General features: G+C 43.3%; 1 long non-coding RNA gene across 1 annotated transcript; it reads left to right on the top strand.

The window, feature by feature from the left end:
- Positions 1-571: 571 nt before the first annotated feature.
- Positions 572-25,160, top strand: LOC123578902. The gene is made up of 3 exons (XR_006702553.1): positions 572-920; positions 23,783-23,957; positions 24,366-25,160. It is a non-coding gene; the product is annotated as an uncharacterized LOC123578902 (long non-coding RNA).
- Positions 25,161-27,157: the final 1,997 nt, after the last annotated feature.

The following is a 27,157-nucleotide window of genomic DNA, read 5'->3' as shown; positions in this document are numbered from 1 at the left end:
GTCTCATGTTCCCTGTACTGAGCAAGGCTGTCACCATTTTGTTCTTTTCTCTTTCCTTTTTTATTTTGGAGGCACATCTTAGACTCCTCAGCTCTCTTGAATCTTTTGATCTGTCCCCCCTTCCATACTGCTATGTCCTCTACCGCTCTTTCCTTCCCTGCCCGGCCCTTCCCCTCCCACCTTCACCCCTCAACTCTGGATAATCATTGGAGCTTTGAGCATCCTCCCCACTGTGGACTCTTGAGGGGCCCAGAGACCCCACGAGCAACCATCTGGGGCGGAAACAGGCTGACGGGGAACAGGAAACAAAGCTCACCACCAACCCTGTGTACTTGTCACACCCCGAGCTTTTTCTTTGAAGTCAGGAAGGTCTCAAGGGCCCCTGGGTTCTTCACCCCAATTTGTCCTTTAAAGACATTGTTAACTATTATAGAAAAAAAACACATAATATTAAATTTACTACCATTAACCATTAACCAGTGGATAGGTTAACGGCGGTATATAGATTCTCAGTGTTGCACAACACATCTCCAGCATGAGTTCATTTTGTGACTGAAAATCTACACCCACAGTTCTGTGTTCTCTCCTTTCCGCCCTGACTTGCTCTGAGTTCCTCTTTCATTTCTATAAATTCGACTACTTTACATACCTCACGTAAGTGGAATCTTAGGGTATTTGAGTTTCTGTGATGTGCTTAGTTCACTTAGCAGCAAGTCAGAATCATCTCCTTGTCTAAACCTGGACAACACCCCACTATACACAGATGCCCCATGTTCTTCATCCTCTCCTCTGTCTGTGGACACGTTGGCTGCTTCTACCTCTTGACTCTTGAGAATTACACAGCAATGTACGGGGATGCTCATAAACTGCCTCCAATTCTTATGGATATAAAATCTGAACTGAGTTTGTGCGATCACATGGTAAGTCTATTTCTTGATTTGGGGGGAACTCTTCACTGTGTGCTACAATAAATGTGCCATTTTACATTTTGTCCAACCATGTGCCAGTGTTCCAATATCTCCATATCCTTGCCAGCATAAGTTGTTTTATGCTTTTCGGTTTTTGGATGCTTTGGTTATTGTTGTTGATTGTGACCATCCTAATGGCTGTGACATGATATCTCCTTGCTGTTTCATTTGCTTTCTGTAATATTAGTGGTGTTGAGCATTTTCTCATCAGCTTGGTGGCCATTGTATATCTTTGGAGACATGTGTATTCAAGATTTTTGCCCATTTGTTAATTGGGTAGTTTGTTTTCTTGTTGTTGTTGAATTTCAGAATTTCTTTACATACTTTAGATGTATCAGTTAATTCCCTAACTGATACACAATTCGCAAATACTTTCCCGATTGTGTAGGTTCCCTTTTCACTCAGTTGAGTGTTTCTTCTGGGGCCAATAGTTAGTGAGCTTGAAATGGCCCCACTTGTCTATTTGGCTTTTGTTGCCTGTGCTTGGTGTCATGTCCAAGACCTCATTGCCAAATCTAATGTCATCGAACGTTTCTCCTGTTTTTCTGTCTCAACGTCATAGTGTTAGGTCTTCTGTTGAGATCAGTTATTTATTTCCAGTGAATTTTTGTGTATGGTAGAAAGGAAGGGTCCTGTTTTCTTCTTTTGTGTGTGGATATCCAGTCTTCAGAAGAAGTTTCTTTGAAAAGACTGTCCTTTCTCCATTGGGTGGGATTGGCCCCCGTCAAAGATCGTTTGGCCATCTGTGGGAGGGTTTATTTGGGGGCTCTCTCTTCTGTTCCTTTGGTCTACATGTGTGTTTCTATGGAGGTTTTGTTTCCTGTAGTTCAGAAATATGTTTTGAAATTGGGATGTGAAGCCTCCTGTTTCTCTTTTTCTAGATTGTTCTGGCTCCTTGGGGTCCGTTGAGATACCATATGAATTGAAGGATGATTTTTTTCTACTTCCTGCCAAAAATTCCATTGAGATTTTAATGTGGATAACATTGACTCTGTAGATCACTTTGGGGGGTAGGGACATTTTACCAATATGAAGTCTTCCGACATATGGTTCTGTTCCTGATCAGGATGGATTTTCAAAGAAGCAGTTGCTCTAGTCCCCGCTCCTTCAGTCTCCCCAAACTCAACCCTCTGAAGGGTTCACTCACCTCTCCCACCCCACTCAGGGACTGTCTGAGCTGATGAGAGGACAGGGTTTCCAAGGCTTCAGGTCTGGAGATTGCGTGAGAACGTTGAATAAGCCAGACTTTTTCTCAACTCCTTCCAAGTTTTTCTTCTCTCCAGTTTAACTATCTATTAATCCATGGGTATCTTTTATTCTATAGTTGTCATCTCTTTTCTTCTGTCACCAACTGTGCATCACTGGTATGTCACTAATTCAGTTCAATATCTCTAGAAATGGCAAACATCTGCTAAGGAAACTGGGGGATTTAGATGGGTATTTCCAGCAACATGGGAACCCCAACCTGGCTCATCTAAGATTACTCCCTTCTCATCATGCAACTAATCCTTATTCATCCTTTTTTTATACCTAAGATTTTCCCTTCAGCTTTCCTGAATCCTTTGACTGTCCCCCATCAACACCCCTTTATCACTAACTGGCAAACTTCTGCTTTCCTTCTGAACTCTCAACTTCCTACTCACTAGGGCGTTAAGTCTTAACCCCTTCCTTTGTCTTCCTCTTGACCCTTAAGCATTTGGGGATAAAATCGTGTAAAGCAGGGTAGGGAATCTGTGTGTGAAACATGGTTCATGATTAAGATGGCATAGACTTATCAGGGCAGGAGTGTCCAGGGGCGTGAGGAGTCTAGGTGGAGGCTGACCCACCTGCTGTGGGGAGAGCAGCTAGAACCTGAAGGATGAGGTGGGAGCCTTAGTGGTCCCAGCCTTGCAGCCTTAGGGGTCAGTGTGAGAGGTGGGGAGGGGGGTTGGTGGAAATGTGAAGATTCTTAAAGACTCAGAGAAGCACCCTGACACTGGGCACAAAACACTTGATTCAGGGAGCCCATTTTGGAGTAGACAGTCATAAGGATGGACACAAACCTTCAGAAGCTGGATGGAGAGTTGTTTGTATCTCTCAAGGGAGTTAGATGCACACAAAGAGCTCCCAGGACACAGCAGCATGTGGGCTAGGATGGGATACTAGGGATATGGGACAGACCACAGGACATGCCAGCTGGTGGGGGTTCAGAGTCTGGAGAGTGTGGAGGGATTGGACAGCACCAGGACCCCATGGAGGCAGTGGCTTGACTGCCAGTAGCCTGGCAGAAGGGTGGAGACTGAATGCTTATGAATTAAAGAAAAAGCAATTACTCTGAGAAGACTTTATTTCCTCACTCATTATGTCTTGTACTATGTTTGCCTGAAGACAGTTTCCAAGATCTTCAGGTAACTTAAAATATTACCCTTCTGCTAAGTTAAGCTAATTATAGATATTCATTAAATACCTAAATGATTTCCAAATGGGCTGAAACAAAGCATAATCACACCGTTATGAATATATTGCTTCTCTTAATGAACATGTCCCATTTGCCATGTTGTAGCAAAGGGATGTATATGTATACAAAGGTTGGGGAGAACCCTCTTCACAACGTCTGATATCCTATTCTGGTTTTGACAGTCCTTGGTTATCCAACACTCAAATTATCCCTGTGAAATAGAAGTTTCTGTAGGAAAGATAATAATCCTTCCACATGAATGAGCCTCTGGTAGGAAAAATCAGGGAGCAGAAAAACAACTTTGGGAGCAAAGTATGAACTTTATGAGCACAGTTTGTCCCGGTGTAAAAAGGCATGCATTGCAGCATAGGACGGATGAAAGTGTAGGACAGAGCCCGAATGCACATAGAGAGTGTGGCAAAAGGTTCAGGGTCAGGGAGTTTTATTTGTCCTGGTTCTCTCAGGCTGAGATTACCTGGGTTCATGTATAAGAGCTTTTTACAAGAGCCTTTGGTGTCAAGTATTTGATGTCCAGGTGGAATTCAGTATTTTTTTTGTTACAAAGACACAAGTTTTGTTGGATGTTCGGTCTGCTTTTTTTTTTTTATTTTTTTTATTTTTAACGTTTATTTATTTTTGAGACAGAGAGAGACAGAGCATGAACGGGGGAGGGGCAGAGAGAGAGGGAGACACAGAATTGGAAGCAGGCTCCGGGCTCTGAGCCATCAGCCCAGAGCCCGATGCGGGGCTCGAACTCACGGACCGTGAGATCGTGACCTGAGCCGAAGTCAGACGCTTAACTGACTGAGCCACCCAGGCGCCCCCGGTCTGCTTTTAATAAGAGGGTGTAAAAGGAAAAGATTCCCCTCTTCTGAATAACCTGCAAACAGCCAAAGAACGAATCAGAAGGAGCAAAGGTGTTTCTGATCATGGGAAGCAATGGATCCTTGCACAGGGCTGGGAGCATGAGGAGGTACAAGTGGGGTGACGGCATTGTACCATAATCACGTACCCGGGGCTGCAACAAGGTGACCTTTTTAAAGCTTTCTTTTTTTTTCTTTTTAATATGAAGAGAGAATTTCTGGAGTTTTTTTGGTACTGTGTTAGAGCAAATAATTGGCCCCCAAAACATCATGAATTTTATCCCTGGATCCTGTGAATGTCATATTCCCTGGCAAAGACACTGCCCATGTGATGGAGTTAGAGATCGTGACATGGAAAGATTATTCTGGACTGTCCGGGTGGTCGCTCTATGTACTCTCAAGTGTTGAGAGGGAGAGTGTGAGAGTGAGAGAGAGAGAGAAAGAGAGAGAGAGAAGGGAGATTGGCCTAGGGAGGAAAAGAGTAAATGTGAGGATAAAGCAGGGGAGAGAAGGTGGGTGAGATGGGGAAACAGGACCCAGAATGAGGAAAGCCTCCCAAAGCTACAAAAGAGAGGAAAACACATTCTTCCAAAGAGTCTCAGGAGGGTACACATAAGTCAGATGCCTCCATTTGGGTAGAGTGAAGTCCATTTGGGGATTGTAGTTTCCAGAACTGTTAAAAAATTTATAAACAGGTTGGCTGTTCAATGGAGATGACATTGAAGACAAAACACTCAAGTTGGGGGAGCTCCTGGTCAAGTGGGGAGTCATTAAGCTGTATAAGCCAAGAGAACTGCAGACAGAGGCTCAGGAGCTCAAGGCTTGTCAGAGGGGGCCCAGATGAAGGAGGAACGGGCAGGAGGTGGAGGTGTGGGGGAGGTTAGAGTCCAGTGGGGGAGCGGAGTCCAGAAAGGCAGGAGGGATTGCAGGGTGCAGGGATCACACAGAGACCAGAGGTGATTGTAGGGAGGAAGGGGGTTTCTGGTCTGGTTGCCAGGCTCTGGGGATGGGGGTGGGGAGGGCACAGGGTCGAGGGATCCTGCTTTGGATAGGGAGGGCCAGGGTTTCCCAAGGTCCAGATCAGACCAGGATGAGATGCCTTTATCTGGCGTTCAAACCAGTTTCAGCATTGCTCAGGATTGTTCTAGAAAAGCAAAACGTCCGCTTCCTTCCCTGAGGAGCCTTCACCTCATCAACTCATTATCAAGGTCCTCCAGGAGAATTTTGTGTAACTGAAAGGCATGGGGTGACTAGTTTACAGGTCACAGGGAGGACAGGAGACGGTCAGGAAGGGGACTGAGGCCAGGTGACTTGACAGTGGTCAGAGCCTGGATGCAATGGAGAAAAGGGGGAAGAATCTGCAGTGCCCTGGATGACTGGGGGTCCAATTGAAAGGGGAGGGGGCAACACTCTAGGGTTCAGAGCATTTAGCAGCCAGTTTTATACCTTCGTTCATACAAGGGCCTTTCTACTAGCATTTGCTTTTGAAACTCTCAACCAAAGAGCCCACAGAATTTCTGTGTTTGTCACCAAGGGCAGCTTGGAAGTGAAACCAGTCTTGGGATTCCCAAAGTGTGCATGAAATCACTGCACAAAGGCTTTGACCATCAGGAGTGGGGAGGAGCAGCTTTCACAGCTGCCAGACAGGTTGCAGAGCATATTTGAAGACCACTGGGTGGGGGTCTCCAAGGGAGCAGACCGGCTCCTCGGGACAGCCCAGTCCCCTGTCTGGTTGTTAGTGAGGGACCTGGGATCATGAGGGCTGAGTTGGAGGCTGCTATTTCCAAGCTCTGCTTGCAACGAGAAGCCTGAAGCACCAGAGGAGTGCAGGCTCCACATCCCCAGGTCAGCCCCAGGACTTCCCGGGTGCCCCAGGGAGGGTTGTTCCCCTCATACCCTTTCCCCCTCCATGAGGTCTCAACTGACCCGATGGGGGAGGTCTGGGAGCCTTCTGAGTTTCGCCACCACCTCCCCACTTCAACTTGAATCCCCTGCAACATGAGTTTTGGGGGCCCCGCTCTTTCCTCCTGCTCAGACTTCAATGCAGCTGGCTCTCCTCTGGCCAGTTTTGGGTACATGCCCTGCAACTGGCTGAGGCGCCTTCAACCAACTCCTGGTTTGTACTTCTCTCACCTTGAACTTCTCCTGGGGAGATGAGACATCCCAAAGCCCCCTTGGGATCCTTAACCCCAGAGTTTCAGCCTTGGGAACCATCCTCCACCCCCATCCTTCCCTCAGCAAATCTCACCCAGGCTGCAGATCCCCTCTCCCTTTCCATCCTACCCCATCCCACAGAGCTGTCTTTGTCATCACAATCACTGAGATTTTTCCCTACCTCCTCCTTGGGTTGTGGCCACAGACCCTGTGCCACACAGGAGAAAGAGGTCAGTTTAGAACCAGGTAGTAAGTTTCCAGATACTCCTCTTGTTGATAATAAGTTTATTTGGTTAGTCGTGTCGAACAAAAGAAACTGAGGGTGCAAAAAGCAAAACAAATATTCAGTTCAAGTATTTGGACACAGATTTTAGAGGAACTGGAAATTTTCTCTGAGGCAGGTGGAGAAAGAGTTGATAAAAGTAACCCCCCCCCCCACCCCAGCCTGTAGAAGTTCTTCTGAAAGAGATCTGAATGACACAGCATAAACAATGAGTTTTAATATTTGTAGATTAAATTTATTTTTGTAAATTAAATTTAATATTTGTAGATTAAGATTTGTAGCAACTACTATCCTGGTACTAGCTGGGTGGAATTCCGCAAAGCAAGCGCTCTTCTGAGAATGGCGGCCAGATGTAGCCCTTTTTGATTGGCACAGGCTGGTCATGTGACATCCAGATGTGGGCGGGCATAGGCCCAACTTCAGCGGTGATCTCCCGGCTCCATGTTGGATCTCCTTAACATTGTGATTCCATTTCCTTGTTTCAGTTCACAGTTGTGTTGCAAGCCAGTGTTCTTTGTGAGTCCGGTATAAGGGGCCAGATGACAACTCACGGAGAGAGCTGAGCACACATACAAGCTCCACTGGATGTAGATAAGCTAGGAAGTTAATATCTTCTTCTCTAGATAACAAGTATTTCCCCAGAGAGCTCAGATTGCGTAGCTGTAACAGTAGCTAAACCACAACCACAGCTGTGGGCTTAGAAAACATCTTGCGTCGAAAGCAATATGGCATGTTTAGCAAGAACCTTCCAACATTCAGCTTGCCGACACGGGAAGCAAGATTGCGCAGGGCATAAGTAAGGATAGTCTTCAACAGAAAATGGCATAGCATGTTTGACCAACCTGTGTCGTTGCACTGGTTCTCCAGAAATGGCACGGGCAACTCCAGGATATACATTCTTATGTTGTTCAGGACAAAGGTGGCTACAAAGTTCGCAATTAATTCCATGGCGCGAAGTTGATTAGTATCAACGTGACTGAATTGCTATAGGACAGAAGGAGTGTGCTCTTCTCTGTTTCGTTCCCAAAATTTTGTCTCGTATAGAGATCCAGCCTTTTATAATTACTGGAATGAGTCATTCTCTGACGTCACACTCTTACACGAAAGAGGGGCTCCTGGCCAATGAGATTGTAACATGTGTCTCAGCAGCCAGTACCGTTGCTGCGGTATAAGAGAAGCATTTCTCACAACAGAAGGCACGTGTCAGAGGCTACCTTGCAGTCTGCATACCAACAGAGTTACCGAGAGGCCTAAATTTGATTCTTGGTACTCCAGATCTTCTGTAAAGGAGTAGCTCTGTTTGTGTTTTCAGGAACCTTGCAGTTCTCCAATGTTCCAATGGAGCTCCCTCTCCTCTAGCCTAGGGAATGTGTATGGGAGGAAATTAATGCAATGGTGCAATTTTCTGGCCCCTTTCAAGATTTCCTGACGGTGTGTTCATCCCAGGGACCACTGTCATCTTCCTTCATCCTGCCCTGCTGACCACATGCTTCGCTGTACTGCCCTCGCTTCAGTCAGTAGCTTCAGAAATGGCCAGGTTTTCTGAGATACCCCTGGGAATTTTCATGGCTACATGAAGCACCTTGGGAATTGCAGGCGGGCTCCTCTGAAACCCCCTCCTCTGCCACCTTTCTGTTCCTCCTTCCTCCTGTTTTGCCCTTTGACTTTCCCTTCAGTTCCCTTGGATCCCTTTTTTTAAAATTCTTTTTTTTATTTAAAATTTTTTTTTCAACGTTTATTTATTTTTTGGGACAGAGAGAGACAGAGCATGAACGGGGGAGGGGCAGAGAGAGAGGGAGACACAGAATCGGAAACAGGCTCCAGGCTCTGAGCCATCAGCCCAGAGCCTGACACGGGGCTCGAACTCATGGACCACGAGATCGTGACCTGGCTGAAGTCGGACGCTCAACCGACTGCGCCACCCAGGCGCCCCACTTTTTTTTATTTAAAAAATTTAAATTATTTTTCTATTTTATTTTGAGAGAGAGAGAGTGAGAGAGCAAGGGGGTAGGGGCAGAGAGAGTGGGAGACAGAATCTCAAGCAGGCTCTGCGCTGTCAATGCAGAGCCAGTTGTGGGGCTCAAACTCACTGTGAGATCATGACCTGAGGCAAAACCAACAGTTGGACGCTTAACGGACTGAGCCACCCAGGTTCCCATCCCTTGGATCCTTAGATGTGTCCCTCTTCAACACCTTCACCTCCTCTAGTCCTCTGTCTACACCTCTGAGACCTTCCCCTTCCCACTAGGACTCCTCTGCTGTGACAGTCTCTGGGGCTTCGTTGTGCTGCCCCCATCATGGTCATTCAAGGGACTCAAGGACCCCACCTGAGGCTGTGCAGCTCCATGGAAGTGGGCTGGATATTATGTCCCTGGGACAGGCTATGGAGATACTCAGATGGCTGGCTGCTTGGTCTGTCCTCAGTCTCTTCCTGCAGTTTCATCCAGAGTCTCCATTGGCTGACACATGAGGGCACAGGACATCTTCTGAGTCCCCTCCACAAAGATTGATAGGAGTGCTTCAGGCCTCTTCTTGAGCAGGTGACCTCAACTTGCCCAGTCCCCTGGCACCTGCTCCTGGTCAGGAGGTCAAGGTGAGGAAAGAGTGAGAGCCAGGACTTTCCACTAGGAAGTTGTCTTCGTTGAACAGATGCTCTAAGCACTCTTGTTGCATCTGTCTCTCTGATGAGTGCGTAAGGACCGAGAAAAGGTCAACTGAGGCACATTCATATTTTCAAGAGTTTACCTGAGCATATAGAGATTGGAATTGGGCAGAGCCAGAGCACAGATGGCCAGAGGTACTCCAAGAACAGGTGCCAGGCCAAAGGTTCTTCTAAGAAGAGCTGGAAGCAAAGCAATAACATAGTTTGATTGGCTATGGCTGGAGCTTTGGTCTTCTTTGCGCAAACCAAGTTGGCCGTCTGTGCTTGGCTTCCCAGTTTTCTCTTCTGGGGTGGGGGTGCTCTGACCCTAGCTCAGGTTTTGGTTTGGCTGTGTAGGCCACCAAGGTGTTAGAGCCACCTCAGTCTGCTGTTGGCTTGTTTAATTACATTAGCAGAGTGTATGTGTCCTATGTGTAATATGTGCCCTCCTTTGCCTGGTGGTACTGGATGAGTCCCTACAATTCCTGAGAGTCTCTATTGTAAAGGCTATAGAGAAAAATAAGCGAATATTTGTAAAAATGTCCTTAGGTGAAGGAAAGTGAATGAATTCTGACAAAACATTATTTCAATAGCAATGGTATCTTGTCATATGTCAATGTGAAAATGATCTGTATCTCTTGGTAGTTTACAGACTTGTACTATGCCAAGTTAAGTGAAATACTGACCAGTCTGTAAATACCTAGATGAATCCTAAGTAAGTTAGCACACTAAATATTAGTTACCACAAACAGTTTTCAGGCTACAAGCACTTTTGTGCCTGTTAATCTGTTAATGAATGTGTTCATTTTTGCCAAACTGAGAATTACTAAAAGGACTTCTTTGCTTATAAGTATGTGTGGTATGTCTGTCCATGTGGTATGCTTCAAAATGCTGGGCATTTGAACACGGTCCATGTTTCTTTTTTTTTTTTTTTTTTTTTTTGCAAAAAATAAATTTAATCATGCGATGTTTAAATTAAATGGAGTGTCTGTCTGATTGGATGGGGGCCTCCAAATGTGGGGAGATGATTGGGTGGAAGCCAATAACCCGGGTGGTAACAGAATTCATTCAAGGTGAAAGAAAAGAGATAGAAGTTTATTGAATATACTGCAAGGGATTGGTGGGCAGGATAGTGGAGGAGAGGCTGTTTGCAAGGAGGCACTGGGTGGGGGCCATATTTAAAGCAGGAAGGTGAGGAGGTATGGGACATATGGAATTTTCCCTTTCTTGGTAACTGTGCCTGGCTCTAGGTAAATGTGCCTAGCCCATTGGTCAGTTAGGGCTTATGATTGTTTTGAGGTGGGTCACCCAATAGGCCTGTTTGTATTTAGCCAGGGGGTCACTGTGGGCCCTTTCTGCAGTCCATCGCGCCAACCTGTTTTCCTAAAAGTGCCTCTACAAATCATATTTGCCAGTATACACTACCAGGAATACACAGTAAAAAAAAAAAAATACATGGAAGTGGGGCAGATACTTACAATGGGGCAAAACCCCAAGTGAAACAGAAACATGACTTGAAAATTCTACTATACATTATTTGGGCATGGCAACTACTGAAAACTTTGTCTTTTGATGATGATCTTGCTGACACTAATAGTTTCACCTTTGTCGATGATTGTGATTCTGATGATGATGACAACAGGGATATTCTAAGAGCATTTTAAAGAGCTTTCTTCTGGGGCGCCTGGGTGGCTCAGTTGGTTAAGCAGCCAATTTCGGCTCAAGTCATGATCTTGCGCTCGTGAGTTCGAGCGCTGCATTGGGCTCCGTGCTGACAGCTTGGAGCCTGGAGCCTGCTTTGGATTCTGTGTCTCCCTCTCTCTCCAACCCTTCCATGCCCATTCTCTGTCTCTCTCTCTCTCTCCCCAAAATAAATAATAAACATTATAAAAATTTTGAAGAGCTTTCTTCTGTCATCTTCATAGTATATACAGGTAGCATGGTATATCCACTTATGTGCTACTTTCTTTTCACTGAGCTTTCGTGAAGTTGCAGAAATGACACTGCCTGACTGACAGGCAGGATTCAGGGGTCTACTCGTTATCTGCCAAAACCGTGTGTGGCTTAGGCACAGTCATCTGTCTTTCAGATTCTTTTTTGTCCTACAGGAAAATAAGATATTGCAACAGAGGATACTTTTTTTGTCCTTTTCAGGTCTATTAGAAAATTTATGCAGAATGCCTGCACAGTAAGATCTGTACTATATGAATCCAAGGAAATGCTTATTCTGACTAAAATATTTCCTCAAATCTGATCTATGCTCTTTGTGAAACTCCCAACAGTACCATGTCTCATGCACAGAGTCAACAGGCCTCTTCACTGCATTGCTGAATATTTTCAAGATGAAAAGCTTGTTGAATCCAAAAAAGTGAAAGTAGTAATGTGAAAGTAAAGTGAAAAGCAACATAGGTCTTTGAGGGAGAAATCAGTGCTCGTGGTGTTGGCTTTAATGATGTGGAGAATAAAGGCAAAAAGAAATGTAGATAAAATTAGATTTCCTTACAGCTCACAGCCCTCTAACAAGTCCCTGGGACATACAGAGTGACTTTCCTGTAGGAACTCAGCTACTTTGCCGTCAACACTTTCCTCAGGGCAAAAGGAAACCTCAGCTTGACATTATCCGGACCCCCCAGGATCCTGTGAATCTGCTCTAAACACATAGAAATTCCTTTGGAAACTTGCTTTATCTTTCCTCCCCAAAATATATGTTAGCAATCATCCTCCAAGCATATGGCCCCCTGATATACATCCGAAGGGTCTCATGACTAAGGGTTTACTAGACAGCAGTAAATGACCTTTTCCTAACAGCAGCTAGCCCCTCAAGGTCCTGGAAACCTGGCTTGAAAAATTCCTTAGACACTTATACTATCCCTAACCCCCTCCCAACCTGAAGGTATGTAATCAGTCACTCGTCACACTCCAAGTGCAACTCTCTTTTTTGCCCCTGGGTCCTGTCCCTGTGCTTTTTTTCTTTTTTTTTTTTTTTATTTTTATTTATTTATTTATTTTTTTAAATTTTTTTTTTTCAACGTTTATTTATTTTTGGGACAGAGAGAGACAGAGCATGAACAGGGGAGGGGCAGAGAGAGAGGGAGACACAGAATCGGAAACAGGCTCCAGGCTCTGAGCCATCAGCCCAGAGCCCGACGCGGGGCTCGAACTCACGGACCACAAGATCGTGACCTGGCTGAAGTCGGACGCTTAACCGACTGCGCCACCCAGGCGCCCCATCTTTTTAATTCAAGTTAGTTAACAGTGTAGTCTTGGCTTCAGGAGTAGAACTCAGTGATTCATCTCTTATATATATTTGTGCTCATCCCAAAAAGTGCCCTTCTTAATGCCCATCACCAATTTAACCCATTCCCACACCAACCCCCCTTCCAGAAACCCTGTTTGTTCTCTGTATTTAAGAGTCTCTTATGGTTTGCCTCCTGTTTTTATCTTATTTTTCTTTCCTTCCTGTATGTTCATCTGTTGAGCTTCTCAAATTTCACAGGAGTGAAATCATATGATACCTTTCTCTGACTGACTTATTTCGCTTAGCATAATACCCTCTAGTTCCATCCACCTTGTTGCAAATGGCAAGATTTCATTCTTTTTCATCACCAAGTAGTATTCCATTGTGTACACATTTGAGACATTTTCTTTATCCGTTCATCAGTTGATGGACACATGGGCCCTTCCTATAACTTGGCTTTTGTTGATGGAGGTTGCTATGAACATTGGGGAGCATGTGCCCCTTCAGATCAGTATTTTTGTATCCTTTGGATTAATTCCTAGTAGTGCAATTGCTGGGTTGTAGGATAGTTCTATTCTTCATTTTTTGAGGAACCTCCATAAAACTGGGGCTGCAGCAGTTTGCATTCCCACCAACAGTACAAAAGGGTTCCCCCTTCTCCGCATCCTCACCAGCATCTGTTGTTGCCTGAGTTGTTAACTTTAGCCTTTCTGACAGGTGTGAGGTAGTATCTCAATATGGTGATGATGAGTGATGTTGAGCATCTTTTCATGTGTTGGTTGGCCATCTGGAGGTCTTCTTTGGAAAAGTGTCTATTCATGTCTTCTGCCCATTTCTTCACTGGATTATTTGTTTTTTTGGGTGTTGAGTTTGGTGAGTTCTTTATAGATTTTGGATACTAACCTTTTATCTGATGTGTCATTTGCCAATATCTTCTCCCATTATGTCAGTTGCCTTTTACATTTGTTGATTCTTACCTTTGCAGTGCAGAAGTTTTTTATCTTGATGAGGTCCCAATAGTTCATTTTTGCTTTTCTTTCCCTTGTTTTCAGAGATGTGTCGAGTAAGAAGTTGCTGTGGCGGAGGTCAAAGTGGTTGCTGCATGTTTTCTCTTGCAGGATTTTGATGGTTTCCTGTCTCCCGTTTAGGTCTTTCATCCATTTTGAATTTATTTTTGTGTATGATGTAAGAAAGTGGTCCAGGTTCATTTTTCTGCAGGTTGCTGTCCAGTTCTCTCAGTACCATTTGCTAAAGAGACTGTCTTTTTTTCCATTGGATCCCCTTTCCTGCTTTGTGGAAGATTAATTGGCCATATGTTTGTGGGTCCATTTCTGGGTTCTCTATTCTATTGCATTGATCTATGTGTCTGTTTTTGTGCCAAGATCATACTGTCTTTGATGATTACAGCTTTGTAATACAGCTTGGAGTCTGGAATTGTGATGTCTCCAGCATTGCTTCTCTTTTTCAACATTACTTTGGCTATTCAGGATCTTTTGCATTTCCAAACAAATTGTAAGATTATTTGTTCTAGCTCTGTTAAGAATGCTGGTGTTATTTTTACAGGCATTGCTTTGAATGTGTAGATTGCTTTGGGTGATACTGACATTTTAACAATATTTCTTCTTCCAACCCATGAGTATGGAATGTTTTTTTAATCTTTTTGTGTCTTCTTCAATTGTTTTCAGAAACTTTCTATAGTTTTCAGCATACAGATCTTTTACCTTTTTGGTTAGGCTTATTCCTAGGTATTTTATGCTTTCTGGTGCAGTTGTAAATAGGATCGATTCCTTGATGTCCCTTTCTGCTGCTTCATTATTGGTGTATAGAAATGCAACCGATTTCTGTACATTGATTTTATATCCTGGAACTTTGCTGAATTCATGAGTCAGCTCTAGCAGTTTTTTGGTAGAGTCTTTAGGGTTTTCCATGTAGAGCATCATGTCGTCCGTGAAGAGTGAAAGTTTGACTTCTCCCTTGCCAATTTGGATGCCTTTTATTTCTTATTTCTCTTTGTTTTCTGATTGTGGAAGCTAGGACTTCTAGGACTATGTTGAACCACCGTGGTGAGAATGGACATCCCTGTCGTGTTCCTGATCTCAGGGGGAAAGCTCTCAGTTTTTCCCCGTTGAGGATGATATTAGCTGTGGGCCTTTCATATATGGCGTTTATGATGTTAAGGTATGTTCCTTCTATCCCGACTTTCTTGAAAGTTTTTAATTTTTAAATGTTTCTTTATTTTCGAGAGAGATAGACAGAGTATGAGTGTGGGAGGTGCAGAGAGAGAGAAGGAGACACAGAATCCGAAGCAGACCCCAGGCTCTGAGCTGTCAGCATAGAGCCTGATATGGGGCTGAAACTCATGAACTGTGAGATCATGACCTGAGCTGAAGCCGGATGCTCAACTGACTGAACCACCCAAGTGCCCCTCTTGAGAGTTTTTATCAAGAAAGGATGCTGTATTTTGTCAAATGCTTTTTCTGTATCTATTGAAAAGATCATTTGGCTCTTATCCTTTCTTCTATTAATGTGGTGTATCACATTGATTGATTTGTGAATATTAAACCAGCCTGGCAGCCTAGGAATGAATCCACTTGATCATGGTGAATAATTCTTTTAATGTACTGCTGAATTCAATTTGCTGTTATCTTGTTGAGAATTTTTGCATCCAGGTTCATCCAGGATATGGGCCTGTAATTCTCCTTTTTAGTGGGGTCCTTGTCAGGTTTTGGAATCAAGGTAATGCTGGCTTCATAGAATGAGTTTGGAAGATTTCTTTCCATTTTTATTTTTTGGAATAGTTTGGGAAGAATAGGTATTAATTCTCCTTAAATGTCTGGTAGAATTCCCGTGGGAAGCCATCTGGCCCAGACTCTTATTTGTTGGGAGATTTTTGATTACCAATTCAATTTCTTTGCTGGTTATGGGCCTGTTCAGATTTTCTGTTTCTTCCTGTTTTAGTTTTGGCAGTGTGTGAGTGTCTATAAATTTGTCCATTTCTTCCAGATTGTCCAATTTTGTAATTTTTCATAGTATTCTCTAATAATTGTTTGTATACCTCTGGTGTTGGTTGTGATCTCTCCTCTTCCATTAATGATTTTGTCTATTTGGGTCCTCTGTCTTTTCTTTTTGAGAAGTCTGGCTAGGCATTTATCAAATTTATTTATTCTTTCAAAAAACAAGTTATTAGTATCATTGATCTGTTCTAATGCTTTGTTTTGTTGTTTTGGATTCTATATTGTTTATTTCTGCTCTAATCTTTATTATTTCCCTTCTCCTGCTGGCTTTGGGCTTTATTTACTGCTCCTTTTCTAGCTCCTTTAGGTGTAAGGTTGGGTTGTGTATTTGGGACCTTTCTTGCTTCTTCAGATAGGCCTGAATTGCAATGTATTTTCCTCTTAGGACTGCCCTTGTTGCATCTGTAAGTGTTTGGACTGTCATGTTTTCATTTTCATTTGCTTCCATGTATTTTTTAGTTTCTTCTTTAATTTCCTGGTTAACCCTTTTATTCTTTAGTAGGATGTTCTTTAACCTCGATGTATTTAGGGGCTTTCCAAATTTTTTCTTGTGGTTAATTTCAAGTTTCATAGCATTGTGGTCTGAAAGTCTGCATGGTATGATCACAATCTTTTTGTACCTGTTGAGGGCTATTTTGTGACCCAGTAAGTGATCTATTCTGGAACATGTTCCATGTGCACTTGAGAAGAATGTGTATTCTGCTGCTTTAGGATGAAATGTTCTGAATATACCTGTTAAGTCCATCAGGTCCAATGTGTCTTCAGAGCCATTGTTTCCTTGTTGATTTTCTGCTTAGATAATCTGTCCATTTCTGTAAGTAGAGTATTAAAGTCTCCTACAATTAAAATATTATTATCAATAAATTTGCTTAGGTTTTTGTTTAATTGGTTGATATATTTGGGCTACTAAATACTTACAATTGTTAGCGCATCTTAATTATGATATAATGCTCTTCTTTATCTCTTGTTACAGTCTTTGTTTTAAAATCTAGTTTGTCTGATATAGGTATGGCTACTCTGGCTTTCTTTTGATGCACATTAGCATGATAGGTGGTTCTCCATTCCCTCAGTTTCAATCTGCAGGTGTCCTCAGGTCTAAAATAAGTCTCTTATAGGCAGCATATAGATAGATTTTGCATTTTTTAAAAAAAATTTCTTTTAATGTTTATTTTTGAGAGAGAGAGAAAGTGTGAGGGGGGGGGGAGAGGCAGAGAGAGAGAGAGAGAGAGAGAGAGAGAGAGAGAGAATATGAATATGAATCAGGCTCCGAGCTGTCAGCACAGAGCTCAACACAGGGCTCGAACTCATGAACCATGAGATCACAACCCAAGCCAAAGTCATATACTTAACCTGCTGAGCCACCCAGGCACCCCTTGTTGTTTTTCTAAATCAATTCTGATACTTTATGACTTTTGTTTGGGGCATTTATTCCATTTAAATTCAGAGTGGTTATTGAAAGATATGAACTTAGTGCCATTGTGTTATCTGTAGAATTCATGTTTGTGGCCATGTTCTCTTTGTAGTCTTTGCTGCTTTCCACTCATAGAGTTCCCTTAGGATCTCTTGCAGGGCTGGTTTGGTGATCATGAACTCCTTTAGTTTTTGTTTGTCTGGGAAAGCCTTTATCTCTCCTTCTATTCTCTTCTAGCTTCTATCTCTTCTTCTATTCTGAATGACAGCCTTGCTGGATAAAGAATTCTTGGCTGCATATTTTTCCTAGTCAGCACATTGAATATTTCCTGCCACTCCCTCTGACCTGTCAAGTTTCAGTGGACAGGTCTGCTACTAACCTTATGTGTCTACCCTTGTAGGTTAATGACCTTTTGTACCTAGCTGCTTTCAGAATTCTCTCTTCATCTTTGTATTTTGCCAGTTTCACTATGACATGTCATGGTGTTAACCAGTTTTTACTGATTTTCAAGGGAGTTCTCTGTGCCTCTTGTACTTAGATGCCTGTTTCCTTCCTCAGATTAGGGAGGTTCTCAGCTACAATTTGTTCAAATAAACCTTCTGCTCCTTCTTCTTACTCTTTTTCTTTGGGACTCTTGTCATATGGATATTGTTCCATTTCATGGAATCACTTACCTCTGTAATTCTCCTCTCATGATCTAGTAATTTATTTTCCCTCTTTTTTTTCAGCTTCATTATTTTACACAATTCTATCTTCTATTTCTCCTCTGCTTCTTTAATCCCTGCTGTCACTGTATCTAGTTTATTTTGCATCTCAGCTATAACATTTTAGAATTCATCCTGACTAGTTCTTAGGTCTTTGATCTCTGCAGCAAGGGTTTTTCTGGTGTCTTCTATGTGTTTTTCAGGCCCATCTGACAGTCTTTAGACTGTTACTCTAAATTCTTGTTCAGTATATTGTTTATATCTGTTTTGAGCAACTCTCTGGCTGTGATTACTTCTTGACCTTTCTTTTGGGGAGAATTCTTCCATCTTGTCACTCTGGCTTAGTTTCTTTCTTTTGCATGTTTTATTTTTTTTTCTTTTGCATGTTTTAAAAGCTTGTTATGTGTCCTACACCTGAGAGTACTACCATATTAAAAAGGGGTCATACACTGTGCAGGGCCTGGTATTCCAGGAAGTGTATCTGGTGTATTCTGTGTGCACTTTGTTGTGTTTTAGTTGCTCTTTCCCATTGGTCAGTTCTCTGCAGAGCTTCTCCTTGCCTTTATTGGTGGAGTGTTTGGACTTTTAACTGGGTGTGCTTTGATTTGTTTGTTGAAGTAACCCTGGAAAAAAGGGAGGGGAGCCTGATCCCATAAAAAGAGAGAAAGGGAAGAGGAGAAAATAAAACCAAACTGAGAATGAAAAAGAGATAAGGCTAATTCCAGAGAAACAGAGGAAAATAAAGAAGAAGGAAGAGAAAAGATGGAAAAAGAATAGAATAAAAATACCTGATTTCATATATATATATATATATATATATATATATATATATATATAGTATATTTAACATACTATATTTAAATATATATTTAAAATATATATTTAATATATATATATAGTAAAACATTGACATTTCTTGAATATATATATATAAAACCTTGACATTTCTTGAATATATATATATATATATATATATATATAAATATATATTTAAAATATATATATATATATAGTAAAACCTTGACATTTCTTGAAGGCTCATGGATTCTCAGAATGATGCAGGAGCAGGGGCTTGACTTTGAAATCCCTGCTTCCATTAGCACAAAACAAAAGGGTGAGATGGTCTTTCATGGGCTTGTGACCAGGCATTGCATTCTCTTCTTCTGTAATGTAGGTCCTCTTTGGCATCTTTTTCCAAAAAAGCGCTGTCTCATCACAGTTAAAAACTCTCTTCGATAGGTAACACTTGGAAACCATGAGCTTCTGGAACTTGGTAGCAAACACTTCAGCTGCCTCAGATTCTGAACTCGCAGCCTCTCCATGCCTCACAACACTATGGATGCCACTTCCCCTCTTAAACTTACCAAACCATCCCCTGCTTGCCTTGATGACTTCTTCATTTTCTGTTGATGTAACTGGCAGTTTACTTATGAGGGTGGTGTACAAGGTCTTTGCTTTCTCGAAGATAAAGTTCTCGGTCACAGTCCTTTTACTGCATCTAGTTCCCTTATTTATTCTTTTGTCTTTAATATTGTGCAAATGGTTGATGTAGACTTCTTATAAAATCTTGCAATTTTGGCCACTTGCATACCTCATTCATACTTCTCAATGATTTCCTTCTTAACTTCCACCATAATCATCACCTTCTTCTTACTGTCTTTGTTTTCAACCTTTTTCTGCATGAGGGCCATTGTATATGCTCGCACAGATGTTGACTATGGTACAGTGTTAATGAACACTGTGTTAATGGATGCAGTGAATAAACTGTATTTAACATAACTAGCAATAAGGCAGCAGAGGAAAGTGTCAATATCTGCAGGCAGCCTGACCTAGAATGAAGCAAAGCCTTCCTAAGCTTACTCTTGTATGGAAAAGCAAAGACTGTCCATAGGTGCTTTGAGGTGACAAAAAATACACTAGTGCCTTCCAACATTCTCAAAAATCACTGATTTCTGCCAAAATCCATGACCTGCAACCAAGCATGCAAGCATGGGAGATGATCACCCACAATCCTGCAGTGAGAGAGAGAGAGAGCCAGAGAGAGAGAGAGAGAGGATTCATCGATTGATTATTGACTGGGTTTGGAGTATTGCTTGTACTTTCTGTTCTGTTTTCTGGAAAGAAGGAACCCTGGTGTTTTTGCTCTTAGGCTATCTAGAGCTCATTAAACATAGAGAGTCAGATCTAGACACTTAAACATTATGAATACATCTGTAGCAGACTAGAACACTTCTTTATTTTTAAATCAATGGGTAGGTGTAAATAATCGTTGATCAGTTAAACATGGTGAATGAACACCCATTATTCTGATCTTAAACCAGTGGGGCCAAATTGACACAGTTCAAAACATTTAACACTAATGAAAACATCAGATTTCTCCTTCCTTAGATCTACGAGACAGCAAAACAGATTGGTTTTTCAGTCAACAAGGTTTTATAGATTTCTACAAAGAAATAGTGAAGAAAAAGCTGAACTCTACAAGTGAAATGCCAGCTAGTAAAGTAGAAGAAATGGTACAGTGAGCTGTTTGGTCACCTCCAAGATTTAACCGATGTGAACATTTAGATATTGGCTTCAGATCTCCCTTTTTGAGAAAAGAGGCAAAATGTTACATAAAATCAGACACCAGCTCCTCCTCCCTTGCTGCCCTCTCTCCCCAGAGGTAATGACTTGCTGTAGGGAGAGGGCTTTATCCTATGCCTGAGACTTTTAATAGCTGTTTGATTGATCCTTTTTACACGATTGTATTCACCAATAACATGTAATATAGCTTTTTTAAAAAAATTATGTAAATGAGTCATAAACTAAGTATTTTTTGTCCCAGGATTAAAAAAATCCCGAGTCTTTTTTACATATAGCATTGTTGTTCTATGTAATCTCCTTCATTTTATTTATTTATTTATTTATTTATTTATTTATTTATTTATGTTTATTTTTGAGAGAGAGAGAGAGAGTCGGGAAGGGGCAGAGAGAAAAGGAGACACAGAATCTGAAGCAGTCTCCAGGCTCTGAGCTGTTAGTAGAGAGCCCAATATGGGGCTCAAACTCACAAGCTGCGAGATCATGACCTGAGCTGAAGTTGGACACTCAACCGACTGAGCCAATGAGGTGCTCCTAATCTCCTTCATTTTAACTGCTGGGTAGGATCCCACCTGAGGAATAAGGCACAGATCATTCCCCTACTGAAAGGCAGTAAGTTGAAATCACTGTTTGCTAGCAGAGCAAGACTTCCATACCCTGGAACATGTTTTCTTATGCACAGGTTGAAGACTTTCCCTGGGGCATATACTAATACCCCAAAGTGGAGGCTGGTTGCTGGCTCTGGGGCAAGAGCATCTTTAATGAGAAGGGATAGTGCCAGAGGACTCCTTGAGTGGTTCTACTAATTCACATGTCTGCCCTGAAAATGAAGAATTTTAATTGGCCAGAGCCTCACCCCACTCCACTATATAAGTCCCTGGGGACTCTACACTCTTCACTTTGTCTGTAGGAGAACAAGTTCACTGACTACAGACTGTGAGGAAAAGCACATGCTGCTGTAGAAACAGTAATTCTGTAACTCTTGATGGGTTTCATTCCACAATAGAATTTTTGCAGGCTTTTTGGGCAGATATGTATTAGGTAAATGCGTGGCTTTAAAAAGCCACTTGGGATCCACTTTCTTGGTAGAAGATTTGAACTTCTGTCTCTCATAGATTAGAGAACAAGCCAATCAGGAAGGATAGAGAATATTTGAGCAATGCAAGAGGCTTGGCATATATGTAAAATGTGGTCATACTCATTTTCAAGCACAAATGTCAACTTTATAAATATCTGCCACATACTAGGCCACACAGCAAATTTCAGTCAATACCCAGACATGGAAGACTCTGTAAACACTGTGCTATGAAAGCAGAAAACTGAATAAAAGGACAAGCCGAACACCACCATCTGCATAGAAACCGTGTGTGTGATGAAAGAATCATGGTTGAAGAAGACACAATAATGGCAATTTCAAAATATGCCTGAGTGACAGTAAAAACTTTACATAGAACCCACAGGATGCAAGCCAGGTGGGCTTGTGGGCACATTTTAAATGTTAAGATGCTTAACATAGAAAAGAAGAAAAAGATGGTCATTGTAGAGCTAATTATCCACCTAAAGGAATAAGAAAAGGAACAAACTCAAAGGAGAAAGAACATAAACATGAACAAGAAACACAGATATCTGGAGATGGTTTTTCCTTTCTTTTTAAGCTTATTTATTAAGTTTTGAGAGAGAGAGAGCACAATCGGGGGAGGGCAGAAAGACAGGGAGACACATAATCCAAAGCAGGCTCCAGGTTCTGAGCTGTCAGCACAGAGCCCAACACGGGGCTTAAACTCACTAACAGCAAGATCATAACCTGAGCTGAAGTCAGACACTTTTTTTTTTTTTTTAATTTTTTTTTTCAACGTTTATTTATTTTTGGGACAGAGAGAGACAGAGCATGAACGGGGGAGGGGGCAGAGAGAGAGGGAGACACAGAATCGGAAACAGGCTCCAGGCTCTGAGCCATCAGCCCAGAGCCCGACGCGGGGCTCGAAATCACGGACCGCGAGATCGTGACCTGGTTGAAGTCGGACGCTTAACCGACTGCGCCACCCAGGCGCCCCTGAAGTCAGACACTTAACCGACTAGGCCACCTAGGTGCCTTGGAAGTATTCTTCTCTTAAAACTTTTTATTTTGTGGAGGAGTTTGTTGAGGATTATCTTTAACTTGAAGATTTGTTAAATCTCACCCATAAAGACATCAGGGCCTGGTACTGTTTTTTTTGATGGAGGGAAATTAGTGATTCACATTTTAATTTTTTAGTTATTGCTCTATTCATATTATGCCTTTGTTCTGAGGTGAGGTTTGGTGATTTACATTTATCTAGATAATTGTTCATTTCATCTATATGTGAAAATACACTGGCCTAGCTTTTGTGGTAGTCTCTGATAAACTTTTCTTGTATATCCCTGATAAGTCTTTCAAGATTTTGTCAGTATATCAATCGAGCCCTTTCTCTCTGTCTCTAGCATCTGCTAGGTAGTATGCAATCACTCCCAGCCTGTCTTCAGTAAGAACCCTGTTAGGTCAGCTTAGCAGGAATTACTCTAATTCTTGGTAATTTTCCATCCACTGACTGCCCCACCGTGCTCTTGCTTATAAATCACCACTCTTCTTGTTGACTTGGAGTTGAGTCCAATCTGTCTCCCTTACTGCAAACCCACTGTTGCAGTCAGCCTCAATAAAGTGTGCCTTATTGTCTGTAATGAGTGTCAGAATAGTTTTTCAATAGCACGTGGAAAGGAGTAATTACAATATGGTTGATGAGGCAAGACGAAAGTACATAACGGGCTGTGGGGTTACGATGGAATCAATTGGGGCTTGTGAAGTTTCAGGAATTTGAAAATATTAAGACAATTGAAGAGATAGTGTTTAGGATGAATTAAAAGACTGGAGAAATAACAGGTGTGGGAAACAGAGAAATTAGCCCACTTTTATGGGCAGGGCATGGAAGGACCTCCTAGAACAAGTGTCCAGAAGAGCTTAGCTGTCTGATAGGCATTTCAGTATTTCACGTCCACAATGAAGCCTTGAGTTTTTTCCTTTCCTTCATGGTTTTGCCAAAAATACTACCTCAGTTTCTCAGACCATAAAATCGTGCCACTATCCCCTGAGTGTTGAGCAAGGCAAAAGCTTGAAAAGGAGCAGTGCAGGCTTCCAGTCCGGACACACTTTTCAAGTGTGTTTGGGGCGACGCAGTGCTGGAGATGGATGCCTTTCCAGCACTTTCTAGCATGTGGCCTGAGGGTGTGTCCTGGGAGTTCTGATGGCTGGACTTAGGAAACCCGTCAGTGGGGATACTTTCAAGGAGAGCAAGGGCTGTAAGAAAGTGTAAAAGTAATGATCATTTACATAAAAAATGAGAGTTCCAGCGGAAGAAGTACAGTGGGTGTTCCTCATAATCTTCAGTGTTGGAGAAATAGGACAATTCATACATTCTTTCAGTGTTGAAATGAAGTAGTCGACAGGAAAATCCAAACCTTTAAACTTAACTTCAGAGGAGACCAGCTGAGCGTCATCGTCACAAAGAAGGCAGCTGACAGTCCACTTCCAATGTGACTCTTTTCTCCAGATGATACTTCCGTGTGACCCAAGCCAGTGAGGTCCCCAGAACCCCAGGCTGAATTCCGTATCATGTGACAGGACGTCTTACACTCGGACTCAGAGACTCAGGTGGGTACCTGCAGGTCCACGTGTTAGAAATCTGACCCCAATGAGTTTGCTGGTCTCTAGAGATACCTGAGGGTGTTCCTAGACCCAGCATTGCCCCGTTCCCCTTCCCTTTCTGTCAGCGCACGACCTGCACTGTGACACCGAGGGCTCCTAAGGCATGGTTGGTCACAGGGCTCTGAGGATGAACATCCATGGATGCCGTGAGACAGAAGCTGTGTGCTGGCAGGCGCATACTCCCGGACTCTCCCAGATCACCTGGGACATATGTCAGTGGTTTGCGTTCTTGTACATGGTCCCCTGGTGTCTGAGGGGAGAAGGGAGGATGAGGCTTTCCAATAATGGGGTATTTGCTCCTGCCAGTAACCTGCTGGTGGTGGATTTTGAGTTGTGTTTTTTCTTTTTCTCTAGTATATTCAAGCTGCATGAGGAATCGAAACAGAAGACACTCAGGAGAAGATGTAGTTTGGATTATTATGTTATTCTACTTGGGCCTGTAAAGCACAGACGTGCAAGTGATCCCAACCGAACACAGAAAACAAAGAAGACGAAAGGATGCAAATGGTTAGTAGTGACCCGACTGGTGACTCTCCGACTCCTTAGCTGCGACGTACAGGACAGCACTGGCAGGGCACCAGCAGGGCGGCCAGGAAACAGCGTCCCAGGCTGTGGCTCAGGAAGGGGCTGCTCCAGGTGGGACCCCGCTCCACTCCGTGTGCTCTGTGTGCTGTCCCACCGCCCACCCAAATCCATCCTAACCGAGTCGGAAGACCTCCCAGCCCAGGCCAAAGCCGTGAGGATCGCGTCCTGCTGGTCTCTCACAGAAGCTGGGACCCAGCGGAACCAGTGCCCGTAGGCCCTCTCGTCCGTCTCATCTGCACGCATAATTCAATCGTTCACTTCTGGTCTTCGCACAGGCTCAGCCTGCACGCGACTCCTCCTGATACAGGTCTTGCCCTCCACTGGCTGCTGAAGCAAGGATCCTGAGAGTCACTATTGAATCTTTCAGCTCCTCCCTGCCCCATGTGGAAACTGTCACCAAAGCCTCCATAGGTCCCCCACCTGCCCCAATATTTCTCCTATTTCTCTATCACCTGCTTGTGCCCTACAACCATGTGTCCACACTGTCCTTTCCTGTGTGGACCTGGCTGGATCTAACCGGGCTTCCGAGGGGATTAGGTTCCTATGGTTGCTGTAACAAATTACCACACACTTAATGGCTTGAAAACAAGACAACTTGTTAACCCTGGGGTGCCTGGGTGTCTCAGTCGGTCGAGCGTCCAACTTTGGCTCAGGGCATGATCTCGCGATTCATGGGTTCGACCCCGCATTGGCTCTGTGCTGACAGCTCAGAGTCTGGAGCCTGCTTTAGATTCTGTGTCTCCCTCCCTCTCTGCCCTTCCCCTGCTCATTCTCTCTCTCTCTCTCTCTCTCTCTCTCTCTCTCTCTTTCTGTCAAAAATAAAAATTAAAATATTAAAAAGGAAAATGCTTAAAGAAAAACAATTTGTTAATCTTAGAGTCTTATGTTACAGTCAGATTAGAAGCCTGACACAAATATCTCCCCCAATATAATCTCCCTATTTAAGGTCTAGCCTATTAACAGCTTTAATTCCCTGTTGCTATGCCCAGTCCCATGTTCACAGGCTTAGGAGCAGGGTGTGAATATCTTTGGGGGTCACACTATTGCCTACCACACTCAGGTTCCACCATCTCCTCTCTCTGAGGCCTTCTCCACCCGGCAAGCACAGCCATACCCCCATAATAACATCTGGGCCCTGAGTGTCCAGCCACTGTCCCTGGCACCACCCCCTCTCCAACGCCGTGGGCCTGGGGTTGCTTCTGGTTACAAGTCCACTGTGTCACATCTGCCACCGTAAGGTTCTTCTCCAGGGTCCCTGATTGCCGTCTAGGAACTTCACCGTGAGCAAATCTAAAGTGTATTGGAGGGTTGGGTGTTGTGGCAGTGAAAACACCTGCATTGGTCAGGAGATGGAAATGGTCAGCAGGAGTTCAGGCAGGAGCGTCAGTGCCCTCTGGTGGATGGTTCCTGCTGCTGGAAGAGCAAACAGGGCCCTGGACAGGAGACAGGAGGGCTCAGCTTGGACAAAGGGCACATTCAGGTCCAGAAGGAGGCATATTTAGAGGGGAAGAACTTATGGCTGCCCCTGGCTCAGCAGCTGGAAGACTGGTTTTTGCCAAGGGTGTAACCACAAATCAGGACACCACTGGGTTATATTGCCAGGTTGGCTGAGGGAAATTCTGTAGACATTGGGATGCAAAAACATACATGACCGCAAATCGACATGTGATGTCATTAGACACGTTCTCTGATGTTCTCAGCATCCTGAGAGGCATGTTAGCCATGAATCAAAGTCATACCTTCATTTGGAAGAAATATCTTGTTAAGAAGAAGATGATATGATAGGAATTCCTCTTTATCTTCAGCATCATATACCTTGGCATCATTCCTTAACTATGATGCCCCTAAAATGGACCTAGTTAACTTAGTTGGGGGCTGGCCAGTGTTGGGGTCTGGTTCCCACCACCTGCGAGCTGACAGCATCCTGTCCTCCAACTCCGGACCCCTCTCGGAACCACAGGAGCCTCTGATGCTCCGTCATTAAAGGAGGGGGCCTTTTGGATACAGGTGTGCTGATTCGAAGGCGCACATGCACCCCAATGTTTATAACAGCACTATCAACAGTAGCCAAAGTATAGAAAGAGCCCAAATGTCCACCGACGGATGACTGGATAAAGAAGTTGTGGTATATATATTCAATGGAGTATTACTCGGCAATGAAAAAGAATGAAATCTTGCCATGTGCAACTACGTCGTTGGAACTAGAGAGTAATATGCTAAGCGAAATTAGCCGGGCAGAGAAAGAAAAATATCATGCGACTTCACTCATATGAGGAATTTAAGATACAAGACAGATGAACATAAGGGAAGGGAAACAAGAGTAATATAAAAACAAGGAGGGGGCAAAACATAAGAGACTCTTAAATACAGAGAACAGACTGAGGGTTACTGGTGGGGTGTTGGAGGGAGGGAGATGGGCTAAACGGGTAAGGGGCATCAGGGAGGACACTTGTTGGGATGAGCACTGGGTGTTCATAGAGGATGAACATAGAGGATGAATCACTGGCATCTATGCCTGAAATCATTATAGCACATATGCCAACTAACTTGGATGTAAATTT

Source organism: Leopardus geoffroyi, chromosome E2, assembly GCF_018350155.1.
Source record: "Leopardus geoffroyi isolate Oge1 chromosome E2, O.geoffroyi_Oge1_pat1.0, whole genome shotgun sequence".
In the NCBI taxonomy this organism is placed as follows: Eukaryota; Metazoa; Chordata; class Mammalia; order Carnivora; family Felidae; genus Leopardus; species Leopardus geoffroyi.
The sequence above is the reverse complement of the archived record's forward strand: the minus strand, read 5'-3'. Positions and strand labels throughout refer to the sequence as shown.